This window comes from Trichechus manatus, unplaced genomic scaffold, assembly GCF_000243295.1.
Source record: "Trichechus manatus latirostris isolate Lorelei unplaced genomic scaffold, TriManLat1.0 scaffold00057, whole genome shotgun sequence".
Taxonomy (NCBI): domain Eukaryota; kingdom Metazoa; phylum Chordata; class Mammalia; order Sirenia; family Trichechidae; genus Trichechus; species Trichechus manatus.
Window position 1 is genome coordinate 3126851 of NW_004443993.1, and position 13381 is coordinate 3140231.

Consider the following 13381-nt stretch of genomic DNA (forward strand, 5'->3'; position numbering starts at 1 on the left):
AGTTCATGAGCCTCAAATATCTACAGTTTAATTGTGACTCCAAGTTCTTATCATCTCTGAGCTTTTGCATTGCCATCTGAGTTGATCTGTAGTTGACAGAGAGAACTGCATTGATGTAAATATTGAATTTAAATAAAAAAAAAACAACAAACCATTGCCATCGGGTCGATTCCAACTCATAGCAACCCTATAGGACAGAGTAGAACTACCCCATAGACTTTCCAAGGAAGGCCTGGTAGATTTGAACTGCTGACCTTTTGGTTAGCAGTTGTAGCATTTAACCACTACACCACCAGGGTTTCCACAAGTATTGGATATATAATGGATGTTACGTTTGTGATTAATCACGTGATGGATACATATAGGAAGGGCCAATTATTTTTGGATATTATTATTATTGACTTTAATTAGGCTAAGCTCCATACCATTCCACTAAAATATACTGTGTTCAGACTGTTTTGTTTTCTCTGGATCCCTGAAAGATCATTTCATGTTCATTTTTATACATGAAGATATTGAATGCTAGGAAGGAAACCACTCAGTCTCATTCATTTCTGATTCCCCAGAGCCTATATCATACTTGGCACAGAGAAGGCTACAAACACAACCACAACAAAGAATCTGTTGAAACATTGAATAGTTCCTTTCTTGGTTCACAGGAACAAAGCTTAGACTGTATGGCTTCTGCTGGTTTAGTACTGCAAGGTAGTCATGGCAAGGCATACAAAAAAGACCTCATTCATTTAGCACTGGAGAATCAGAATTAATAATTATAACATTAGTTAAAATGTTAGAGTCCAAATCTTTAAACTTCAGCCTTTACCTTTAATGAGTGGTCTCAGGAAGGAGATTTGACTACCCGTCGAACTCAGAGGAGGTCCTGGTAACTAGGGCCCCAGGTTTGCTGTGGCGAGCAGTGTCTCAGCGGGCCTGTCAGTCTTTAGAGTCAGAGAGACCTTTTGATTCTGTCTTCATCTCTGAAAATTAGCAGAAATACATGAGCTTGCATCTCCTGTGTGCTGTCATGTTCAATTATAATTGGTGTGTTTTATTGCCAGTTAAAAGATTGTTGTATGATATATTTAAAAAAACACACACACACACACACACACAAAATCCTGGTGAATTTGAACTGCCGAACTTTTGGTTAGCAGTCATAGTTCTTAACCACTACGCCACCAGGGTTTCCATGATATAGTCAGGTTTTGTTAATTTGTATTATGTTTTATTGCCAATTAGGGACTTGTTGTATGACATATTTATATTCTTGTCTACTACATGTTTCAAGGCCAAGTTAATAAATTAAAAATTATGGGAATTGTTTAGTGACTTACACATATGTGTTTTTAAAGAACCTTACAGAAGCAGATGTGTTCTGATAGCATACAGAAAGAGAAAGCATACGTAACAAAGATATGCTCAACAAATTCATGACAGCTTGCTTTTGGGGGTCAGGTGCGCAGAGGAATGAGGTCATGCAGGGAAAGCAGGAAAACTCAAGTTTGAATGGTAATATTTTAAACCTCTAAACTATGATTTATAAAGCAACTATTATTAAATGTGCACATTTTTAATATGATGATTATGTATTGATGATAACAATAGGTAACATAATTGGAGCACTTAGTAAGTGGCTGGCAATAATCTAAAGCAATGGTTCTCAGCCCTGGCTGTACTTCAGGATGACCAAGGGACTCACATGAAGAATCTGGTTCAATTGGTTCAAGGCTGAGAAAGGAGCCCTGGTGCCCCAGTGGTTAAAGCTCAGTGGCTTACCAAAAGGCTGGCAGTTCAAATCCACCAGCCTCTCCTTGGAAACTTATGGAGCAGTTCTACTCTGTCTTATAGGTTTGCTATGAGTTGGAATTGACTTGAGAACAATTTGTTTCTTTTTTTTTAGGCTATGGCCAGCTCATCACTATAATACAAAAGATCCATAGATAAAATTATAACAACCAATTAGCATTGAAAACCACTGGTGTAAGCCCTTTCTAGGTATTATCGAATTTAATATTTTATAACAACTCTAAAAGTGAGGTTTAATTGTTATATTTGAACAGATGTACAAACTACCCAGATGCTTGTCATACTATTCTCTCTTTCTTAAAGAGAGCAGGATGTTTCTTATTGCCTATGTTTCCCTTATAGAGGGAGGGCTGATACTTTACGCCCTGTATGGATTTGTTACTTTAAATGTCATAGCTATTCGAACATGCTTCAGCCCAGGTTTGGATAGAAACAGTTGGATAGCACAGAAACAAATGAGGAAAGATTTCTGAGAAGAACAGAAGCTGGTTTTGCTACATCTGAGGAGTGTTGCCTAAGGTCCTGGGGTATTAGGTCCTCAAGTGTAAACACCTGACTTGTGAATTTCTTGAATTAAAAATATACATACCATGCTGGATGCCTCTTTACTTATTTTATTTTTTATAAACTTTTTTCTTTCCCAAGGTTGCCTCATCTACATGGAGCCACAGAATCTAACAAATGTCTCAGAATTCCTCCTCCTGGGCCTCTCTGAGGACCTGGAACTGCACCCCTTCTCTTTGGGCTGCTTCTGACCATGTATCTGGTCACTGTACTCCGGAACCTGCTCGTTATCCTGGCCGTCAGCTCTGAACCCAGCCTTCACATCCTCATGTACTTCTTCCTCTCAAACCTGGCCTTGGCTGACATCGGCTGCATTTCTACCACAGGCCCCAAGATGCTAGTGAATATCCAGACACAGAGCAAATCCATCACCTATGCGGGCTACCTGACACAAGTGTCCTTTTTTTTATCTCTTTGGATGTCTAGATAATGTGCTACTCACCACAATGGCTTACGATCAGTTTGTGGCCATCTGTCACCCACTGTACTACACAGACATCATGAACCCCCGCTTCTGTGGTTTGCTGGTTTTGGTATCTTTTTTCATCAGCCTCTTGGAATCTCAGCTGCACCTTTCAATGGTTTTACAACTCACCTTCTGCACAGATGTGGAAATCCCTCATTTCTTCTGTGAATCTCCTCAGCTCTCTCACCTTGCCTGTTCTAACACCTCCACAAATACTATATTGCTGTATTTAGTTGGTGCCATCTTTGGTGGTGTTCCAGTCTCAGGGATCCTTTTCTCTTACACTTGAATTGTTTCCTCTATTTTGAGAGTCTCATCTTCAAGTGGGAAGCATAAAGCTTTTTCCACCTGTGGCTCTCACCTGTCAGTGGTTTGCTTATTTTATGGAACGGGCCTTGTAGTGTACCTCAGTTCAGCTGTCTCGTCTTCTGCAAGGAAAGGTGCGGTGGCCTCAGTGATGTACTGTGTGGTCACCCCCATGTTGAACCCCTTCATCTACAGTCTGAGGAACAGGGACATCCAAGGAGCCCTGCAGAGGATCGTCAGTAGAACAACCTAATGTCAACACTTGTGCCATCTTTTTGGATGTGTGGGTTGGAAAATACAGCAAAACCAAACATCTGCAACCAGAGAGCTTGCCTGTTTGGTTACATAATTTTTGTAGCTCTCATAGGTTTCAATCTGGAGATTTCATATCTGAACATTACTTCCTTTGTCAAATTTTAATGGGATAGTGGGAGTGTTCTGGGATATGTCAGTCTGCATGATCAAATCCCATTACAGCTATGAAGCCTTTTGTAGCTTCTAATCTATGACCCAGGCTTTCTGGTAAAATGCATGAATCTATTTTTATGTACTTAGAATCTTCATCCTTTACCATAATTGCTATCTATTACCCAGACCACCGTTGCATCTAACAGAACTGTATACGCAGGTGATGTGTGAGAATCCATGTCACTGGTCCCAAACTTTGACTTCCTATTGGAATCATCTGGGAAGCTTAAAAAATGTTGATGTCTTGGTCCCACCACTACAGATTCTTATTTAATTGGACCAGTATGTGGCTTGAGCATAAGATTTTTAAAGCATCACAGGTGGTGTTAATGTGCAGTCAAGTTGAGAACTACTCATCTTTTTAGACTTTTCCTTCAAAGATCATTTTGTTGTGGGTCTTTTACTTCTCCTGAGCAGATGCTGAAGATCTGAGAGTGATGAGAGCTCACAAGGGGAAAGATATGAAAAGTTACCCTAACAACAGGCAAGTGATTTTTCCCAATATTCTTGATGATATTTCCTCTCATATCTTCTCCCTCTGCATTATGCTGTTGTTAGCAGCACTTGACTTGTCTCCCTGACACATGATGACTCCATGCACAAAGGAAGAAAATGCTGCCCAGTCCCATACCTTCCCCATAATTGATTGTGGATCACAACCACGTGATCCATGGGGTTTTCACTGACTGATTTTTGTAAGTAGATTGCCAGGCCTTTCTTGCTAGTTCATCTTAGTCTGGAATCTCTACTGAAAACTGATGAATATTTTAGCAGCACATAAATCTCTACTGACAGGTGGTAGCTGCACACAAGGTACATTGGTTGGGAATCAAACCTGGTCTTCCACATGGAAGGGGAGAATTCTACCAATGAACCACCACTACTTCTGCCCTGCACACCATAAAGCTGGTCACGTGTGCTTGTTGACAAGCTATTGCCTCTCTTATCCAGATTCTTTCTTCTATACTTTACCTTGTGATGCTCAGGCAGGAGAGGAGAGGATCTTTAAACCACTGTTTTGATTTCCCATCTGACTTTATTGTTAGGTCTTGCAATAAGGATCAGTAAAAGTCACCACACCCTAATAAGCCCAACATTTTCCTTACACCTATTTCCTTAAACCTTGATGTGGTAGCTTCTTTCTGCAGTTACTATTTGTGTATTGCTGCATTGCTCCTTTTTTGTCTTTCAGTCCTTGTATAGCTATTTTACCAACTTCCTGTATGAAATCTTTGTCATGGTGTTTTCACTTTTCTTTATTGAATCCTGACTGATAAATTGTATTTGGGGAATGAAACTATGTGTGAAGTGTGTAAAATTGGAACATTACAAAATGTGCTTAGGAAAAAAATGTGGTTGTAAACAATATGTCTTGGTCAAGGTTGTACCAATGAAGATTAAGGTGGTGGTATCATAAATCCAATTGCTGGTGCTTTTTTGGTGCTGTATGATCAGTACTTTACCAAGTCATTATGAAAAAATTCAATGTTATCTTATTTTTCAATAGTCTAGGATTGCAAAGGCTCCTGTCTCCGCTAAAGGTGAGCACTTGACTTTCACTTGTAACAGCTTGATTAACACTTTACTGAGTTACTATGTTTCATTGTCTTTGGGTTTCTTTCTTGTCTACTACATGGGTATGCATTTCTGCTTTAGTGATATTGACATAATTTCCAAGGAAAGCAATTTGGGGGTCTCTTAAAATCTGACCAATAAATAGCTCACTCTGCCTTTTACCTCTGAGTTAAATCCTCTACAAATTGTCCTGATGAGAAACTTTGACAAAGGAGAATGGACTGCACTTGAAGGAAGAGGAGGCCAGACTAGCTTGTGGGAAGATACAGCTGTCACTAAAAATCATGAAAGTAGTGTTCTGATTCTCTAGTTATGTTTAACTGCAATGAGACTTTATGTGTCCCTTCTACCCTAGAACCAGGTTGCATATCCATTTCTGCAAACCTAAGGATGGCCAAAAAAAATTAATATATCCAAGGTAACGTTTCCTTTTGATGTCTCATAGTGCACTTTCCTCAAAGGTAAGATTTTCTTTTTTATGTTTAAACTTCAAGGCTTAAAAAGAGTGATACTAGCTGATTAATGCTATGAAGGGGAGAGTGGAAGGAAATATGTCAGAGGTTCCTAATGGCTATCAGAAAGTGGTGTACTTATCTTTGATATGGAAGGGGATCCACAGATAACAGAAAGGGTATGGGATTTGATGACACACCTCCAACCAGATCTTGGCTTATAAACTGGACATTTTTGACAACTCATTGTACCTCATTGAACCTCAGAGTCCTCATCACCAAATTGAGATTAATAGTGCTAATCTCCCAAGGCCATTGTGATGACTAAATATAATGTTATTAAGTTTGGATCAAATGGTAGTTTCCCATCATATGGTAGCCCTTAATATCACTTTAAAGAAATTCATTTTAAGTGTGCATTCCAAGAATTCAAAAAGACCTTGATATTACAAACTGTGATTTTAGGCATAATATAGAACTTCTTTCTGTTTAATTTCTTCCTCTCTATAGTTGTGATAACAAAAGCACTCACCTGAGAGAGTGATTAAGAGGACGTAATCAAAAGTACTGATTAGAAAAGTGTTTAGTACATATAATAGATCAATAAGTGAACGCTGACATAGATAGGCCAATAGAAATTTTCAACTAATGGGTTTGGAAGGGAAAATAATTGACTTTCAACATTAGCTCCACCAGCTCGTTAGCCTGTGGACTGGGACTTGTTATTAAGGTCTCATGGTATACAGTTCTTAATTTTAAATGATACTTAGCTTACAACCTTGTAAGTATTAAACAGATAATGTATATGCATGGTTAGTAAATATAGATATCATTCCATTGTCATCTACTCTATGGCTGATGTCATTCAGATAAATTATATGAACTCTAAGTGTGGTTTACCCAGGCTACATTACAGGCTATTATACTTTATCTTTACACAATAAGACCTTGAATAGTTCAAGGACAGAAACTGTATGTCATTTATCTACATACTCAAAATATTACACAGTGAGGCCAGAGATTATTCCTATCTCTATTTTGTACTATGTTGAATAAAATATTCACTATCTTATAAGAAAAGTTGAAGACATTTTGAATCAATACATCCAGTATTTTCCTTCCCCCCTGGAGCAGCATACACTTCATAGAGATCTTTAAGAACTCTTGAAGGAAGAAATGTGTAGTTGGTTTGCTTTTATTATTATGGATATTTGATGGGATCTATTATTCCATTTAGTTGTATGTGCAAGAGTAAGAGTCATTGAACAAAAGAGTAGGTTTTGATACATTCTCTATATAAAACAGGGATAAAAAATTAAGGGTAGATTTTCCTCAAGTGTACATCAAAACAGGATGCAGGAAGATGATAGTCTTTATGTTTCTTTCAAGGATAGTCACCATGTGAGAGGAACTAGGAAAAGCACAAAGCAAATCTCATTTTTTACCACAAGAACACAACTATCTTTGCTTTTCATACACCTGTCCTCTACACTCATCTTTGGAAGTGACTCTAGAATATGATACCCTCTTTGTTGTTATTAGTTGCTATCGAGTCAACTCCAACTCGTAACAACCTTTTATACAACAGAAGAAAACATTGTCTGGTCCTGCACTGTCCTTACAATCTTTGGTGTGTGTGATATGTTTAGAGCCCAATGTTGCAGCCACTGTTGTCAATCCATCTCATGGAGATTTTCTCTAATAATCTCTACACGCTACCTACTATGAAATGACTTCAGTTTAATATTAAAATTTTGCTGCTGTCCAAGCATTCTAAAAGATCTCGACATCTAACCTCTCCTTCTCCAATATGCCTCTACACACTTGCCATTTGGTCATTTGGTATACAAAAAGATCTCTCTACCATGTATCTACACACAGGTAAATAACATCCTTTTCTACATATCCTATTGATTGGGTATATATTCAAGTTTTCCTCATATCAGTTATTGACATACTTATCTTCATTTCCTTAGCAAAGAGATCTCTGAGCCAGGAGGGCCACGTAAGTAGGATGTAAAAGTGCAACAGACCATTATTCCCATAACGTGAGTTTATCTGCTAGGAAAAATTAAAACCAAGCAAACAAAAAAACCACTAGATAAGACAAAAGGACATTTTATTAAAGACTTCAAGAGTTCTGATCACAAAGAATCAAAAGAAAATTTTATTCTGGAGTGAAGTGAGCTCTTTCTGTTGTTGTTGTTGTTAGTTGCCATCTAGTCAGCGCTGATCATGGTGGACTTATGTAGAACAGATCGAAACGTTGCTTGCTCCTGCACCATCTTCATCATCATTGTGTTTGAGTCCATTGTTTTGGCTATTGCATCAACCTTCCTAAAACCAAGAAAAGAACCCCTTTGCTGTTGAGTTGATTCTGACTAGAGTAGAACTGCCCTATAGGGTTTCCAAGGAGCAGCTGGTAGATTCAAAATGCTGACTTTTTGATTATCAGCCAAGCTCTTAACCACTGAAGGACCAAGGCTCTTAGTCTGTCTGAATCAGGAAGCTCTGCTGAAATCTGTGCACCATGAGTGACCCTGCTGATATTTTAAATACTGGTGGGATAGCTCCCAGCACCATAGCAACATGCAAGCCACCATAGTATGACAAACTGACAAATGGGTGGTGAGAGCCCTTTCCCGTTAAGTAGAAATCAGAAGCCACTGGGAATATTTGTTGAATTGGGGAACAAAATGGGTGCAACTTGTCATGGTGTCTCTGGAAGGGTTCTGCTGATACAATGGATACCACAGAGCCTCCATCTACTGCATAGCCAGGAGCAGCATGGTGGAGTCTGCAGAAATATCCAGTGCAGAGGTAGATGTGCCCATCTTCCAGTTCTTCCCTAGGTGAGTTTTGTTGAGAAGATGTGATGTGATGGGCTAAAAAGAAGGGGTGTGACTATACTGGGCTTAGAACGTAACATCCTAATAGAAGACAAGTCCTGTGTAGTGAGCACTACCTAAAATTTTCACAATGATTCTTGCCTCTTAGTGTTTAACCCATGGAATATTCTTCTCCCCACAGTGTAGTCCAGATCTAGTGACACACTTAAAAGAATAGAATATGGCAAAAGAAATGGGGTGTGACTTCCAAGATTACAGTGCAAAAGGACTCTGGCATTCATCTTCCTAGAATTCTGTTGATCCCTTGCTGACACACTTGGATGAAAGCCAATTGCCATGTTGAGAACTACCCCATAAAGAGGTCCATGTGGCAAGGAACTTAGGAAGACCTCTGGTTAATAGCTTCTGAGGAATTGAATCCTGCCATAGCCATGCGAATTACCTTGGAAGTGGATCGTTTCCCAGTCAAGCCTTGAGATGACCAAAGTCACCTGGGAAACACCTTCATTGCAGCCTAGTAGAACCCTGAAGATTTCAGACAAAGTATGAAGTAACCAAAAAAGTATGCAAAAACTTGTTTTCTAATATACCAACATATATCAACTAAAGAGAAAAGTTAGGACTAGCACTGTCATTCAAATTCACAAAAAAACATAAATTTTCAATGCATAAAATCCCATAACCCAAGAAAAGGCTATGGGAAGGGAAGTAGGATATTCTCCTTAGAGACACAAATCTGGAAAGAGATATGGAAATAGTATCAAATTCTTGGTTTAGAAATTGTAATTCTCCCAAAATTACCTGATGAATTCAATACAGTTGCTGATATCAAAGTGACTCATTGATTCTTTCAATTAGAAAAAAGTGTCTGAATTTCATGTTATGATCCCTGCAATTTACAAGTCAGAGGTGAGAATACCTGTGTTTTTCCTCCTGAGATTAGGAATGCCCAGACCATTCCAGGACATTCATTTTTCTCCTCCCTCATTCATTAATTTAACAAGCCTAGGAGATTGGGATACCATAGATCAATTAGGCTAATTATGAGCTCTGTGAGTTGCATTCTTAAAGCCATACATTGTAAATTATTAGCCTGTGTCTCCAGCCCTTTAGAGTGTCTGTCCCAGCCCAGCAGGCTGCATATGTGTGTCTTCCGCCCATTGTCATCATTCACCTCAGGAGGCCCATGTTTGTGTCTGTCTTCCTGTCAGTCCTGAGGAAGGATCCTCAGCCTTTGTCTCTCACCAGGCAGGAGAGGGGCAGTGAATCCACACTCTTTGACCATGACCCATCAGAGACACCATGCAACCCAGTGAGTGCTGAGGGAGACAGAAAGGCAGGAAGAACTGTCAAGAGTGTTGCTTCCTTATCATCAGGACCAACACCACAGCTGGCATAATAAGAAGGGAAGCCAAAATGGAAAGTTTCAACCAAGAGGTTTATGAAGTTTATGTCCTTGTACTGCTGGGGATCTGAGGACTCACATTCAGAGCCCTGCGTTCCTCCACCACTATTTCCAGCTTCCAAGGGCATTGCTCCCACCAGAGCAGGAAGTGAATCTGTCTAAACTGCCAGTGGTTAAGAACAGGCTGCTAAGCAAAAAGTGGGGCAGTTTGAATCCACCAGCTGCTCCTTCAAAACCCTGTGGGGCAGTTCAACTCAGTCCTATAGGGTCACTATGAGTTGGAATCAAATTGACTACAGTGTTTTTTTTTTTTTTTTTATTTTAAACTGTTCCCTAAGCACTTCTAAATCATCATGAAATTGAGGATAATGACAACGATGTTGATGACAGTAACTATAATATTGCCAAACTGTACTGAGGGTTTCCTGGTGCCAGGATTTGAGTTTTGTGTTTTGTAGCTTTTTAAATTTCACTTACACAATTTATCCTCAAGATATAGGTGCACAGATTATTATTATTTTATAGGTGAGAAATGGATCTCAGCTATTTTATGTATTTTAATCAAGTCTTGGTGTAGAATGGAGTGAACCTATGTCTGAACCTGGGCAGTGAGACTCCATTTGTAGGGCACCTAGCCAATATTCTAACCTGTTAACACAATCTGCTGTTTCTCTACGTGGATAACCCCAGTTAGAGTGCTTGCAGGGAAATGACAGAGTCTCATTCATTTCTGTTTCCCTAAAGCCTACAAAAACCCCCAATGGGATGGATTGACAAAGTAGCTGCAACAATGGGCTCAAACATAACAATGATTGTGAGGATGGTGCATGATCGGGTAGGGTTTTGTTCTCTTGTATATGTTGGGCCAATTCAATGACATCTAACAACAACATAGCCTACACCACACTTGGCACAGTGTAGACAACCAAAACAAGAAATTTTTGTTAAATATTGATTTCATTTTTTGGTTCATAGGAGCAAAGTGTAGTCAATATGTTGTCCACATACTGGGTGCTTTTTGACTGTGCTTTCCTCCCTTCCAGGGGTTTCCAGTAGGACTAGAGAGATGAATGAGACTCAGCACTCTACAGAGTCAGGATGGACTCTAGCCCTCCCAGAATTTGACTCAAATGTTGAGGCTGATGAGGCCATACACACATACACACACTGAGGATAGATAAAAAGGCTTATTACTGAAAAAGGAGATTGTCTAGAGAGACCTTGGCAGGTTCCCAAGATGGTCTAAATGTGGCTTGCAAGAGCAAAGAAAGTGCCTGGTAAGGGATTTTTTTTGTGGTTAGGAGGTGGATCTGGTCTGTGGGTTCTAGCACGCCAGCAGGAGCTCACCCAGTTTGAGTCTACTGCTGGCGCCAAAAGAGAGTGCACTTTGGGTGTCCTATGAGCTTGCCCAGGTGTGGGCAGAAGCCAGAGAGGGTGAGGTTTAAAAGCTGTCAACAGTGGAACATCCAAACAAATGGGGGCAGATCTGTTATTGCATAGCTCTTACGGGGTGTTCATAAACAGTCCAATCAAAGGAATTTTTTGTACGTGTGGGAGGGAAAATGTTAATACATTTTCCACGTCGATAAACAAATTTAAATACAGTATGTTTTGAAAGCTTAAAGAAGGTCAAAGGAATTTATTGCATTGAATTTTGATAAAATATATTTTAGAGCATTTTAGTGTCCTTTAATTAGACTGATTTTATTCTTAAAGGGAAAAAGATCTTTCTTATTCCATAAATTTCCTTTATTAAGAAGGCATGATATTTTACTGTCCATATGGATTTGGTGTCTCTAGATGTCTTTGCTCTTTTAACATTCTGCAGTTGTGTGTCTTTAAAGTAGGTGTGGATAGAAAAGGACGAATAGCAGGGGAATCAATGGGAAAGAGTTCTAGGAAGACTGGGTTTGCCACAACTGAGAAATGTTGCTGAAGGTGGTGTATAGTCCTTCAGGATGAAAGCTTTACTTGTGAATTACCTGAACTAAAAATAGGAACAGAGCTGGGTGCTCATTTACTTGTTTCCTTTAACCAACCCTGTACTTTCTTTCCCAAATTGTGTCTCTGCTACATGGAACCACAGAATCTTACATGTGTCTCTGAATTCCTCCTGCTGGGCCTTTCAGAGGATCCAGGACAGCAGCCTCTCCTCTTTGGAATGTTCCTGTCCATGTACCTGTTCACAGTGGCTGGGAACTTATTATCCTGGCCATGATCTCTGACCCCCATCTCCACACCCTCATGTACTTCTTCCTCTCCAACCTGTGCTTAGCTGACATTGGTTTTACCTCCACCACAGTCCCAAAGATGCTTGTGAATACTCACACATACCAGAGAGATATCTCTTATGTAGGCTGCCTGAGTCAGTTGTCTTTTTTATATCTTTTTGCATGTCTGGACAGTCTACTCCTGACGGTGATGGCCTATGACTGGTTTGTGGCCATCTGTCATCCCCTGTACTACCCAGTCCTCATGAGCCCCCATCTATGTGGCTTGCTGGTCCTGGTGTCAATTTTCATCAGCTTTTTTGACTCCCAGCTACACTGCATGATGGTGTCACAACTTACCTTCTGCACAGATGTGGAAATCCCTAGTTTCTTCTGTGACCCTCCTCAACTTTTCAACCTTGCCTGTTCTAACACCTCCACCAACACCATGTTAATGTATTTAGTTGGGGCCATCTTTGCCAGTATTCCAAACTCAGGGATCCTTTTCTCTTATACTCAAATTGTATCCTCCATTCTGAGAGTCCCATCTTCAGGTGGGAAGTATAAAGCTTTTTTTCACTTGTGGCTCTCACCTGTCGGTTGTTAGCTTCTTTTATGGAATGGCCTCTGGAGTATACCTGAGCTCAACTGTCTCTTCTCTCAGGAAGGGTGCAGTGGCCTCAGTGATGTTCACTGTTGTCACCCTCATGCTGAACCCTTTCATCTACAGCCTGAGGAACACAGACATCAAGAGAGCCCTGCAGAGACTCCTCAACAGAATATCATAATTTGAAGACCTGTGACTTTTTTTTATTGGTGTGTGTGTTATATTTGGCAGCAAAACCAGACATGTGGTGCTGGAATACATGCTCCTTTGGTCACATAATTTGTGTAGCTCCCATGGATTTCATTCCTCTTGATGTTTCATGTTAGAATATTGTATTGCTTCTTTGCTACACTTTTGGGAATTGGGTGATGTTTTCCAATCTCTTGTACATCGTAAAATCTGTCCAATTGAATCCTATAACACCCATAGAACTTTCTGTATTTATCCTCTATGACACAGGAATCCTGGTGAAGTGCACGGGTCTCTTAAAAAAAAACAACAACAATCCTCTACCCTTTCCACAGTTCACGCCTGTGTCTATACAACTTTTATATCTCTTTTATTTATTTATAGAATTTAAGTGTGATAATGCTCATTACTGGCCTTCAATTCTGGCTTCATATTGGAATCATCTGGTGACCATTAAAAATACTCATGCCTAATCCCTTAAATA

General features: G+C 39.7%; 2 pseudogenes; both read left to right on the forward strand.

Annotated features, from left to right (window-relative positions):
- Positions 1 to 2335: 2335 nt before the first annotated feature.
- Positions 2336 to 3395, forward strand: LOC101350649 (olfactory receptor 7E24-like; annotated as a pseudogene).
- An 8555-nt stretch (positions 3396 to 11950) lies between these two features.
- LOC101350898 (olfactory receptor 18-like) lies at positions 11951 to 12889 on the forward strand (annotated as a pseudogene).
- The last annotated feature ends 492 nt before the right edge of the window (positions 12890 to 13381 follow it).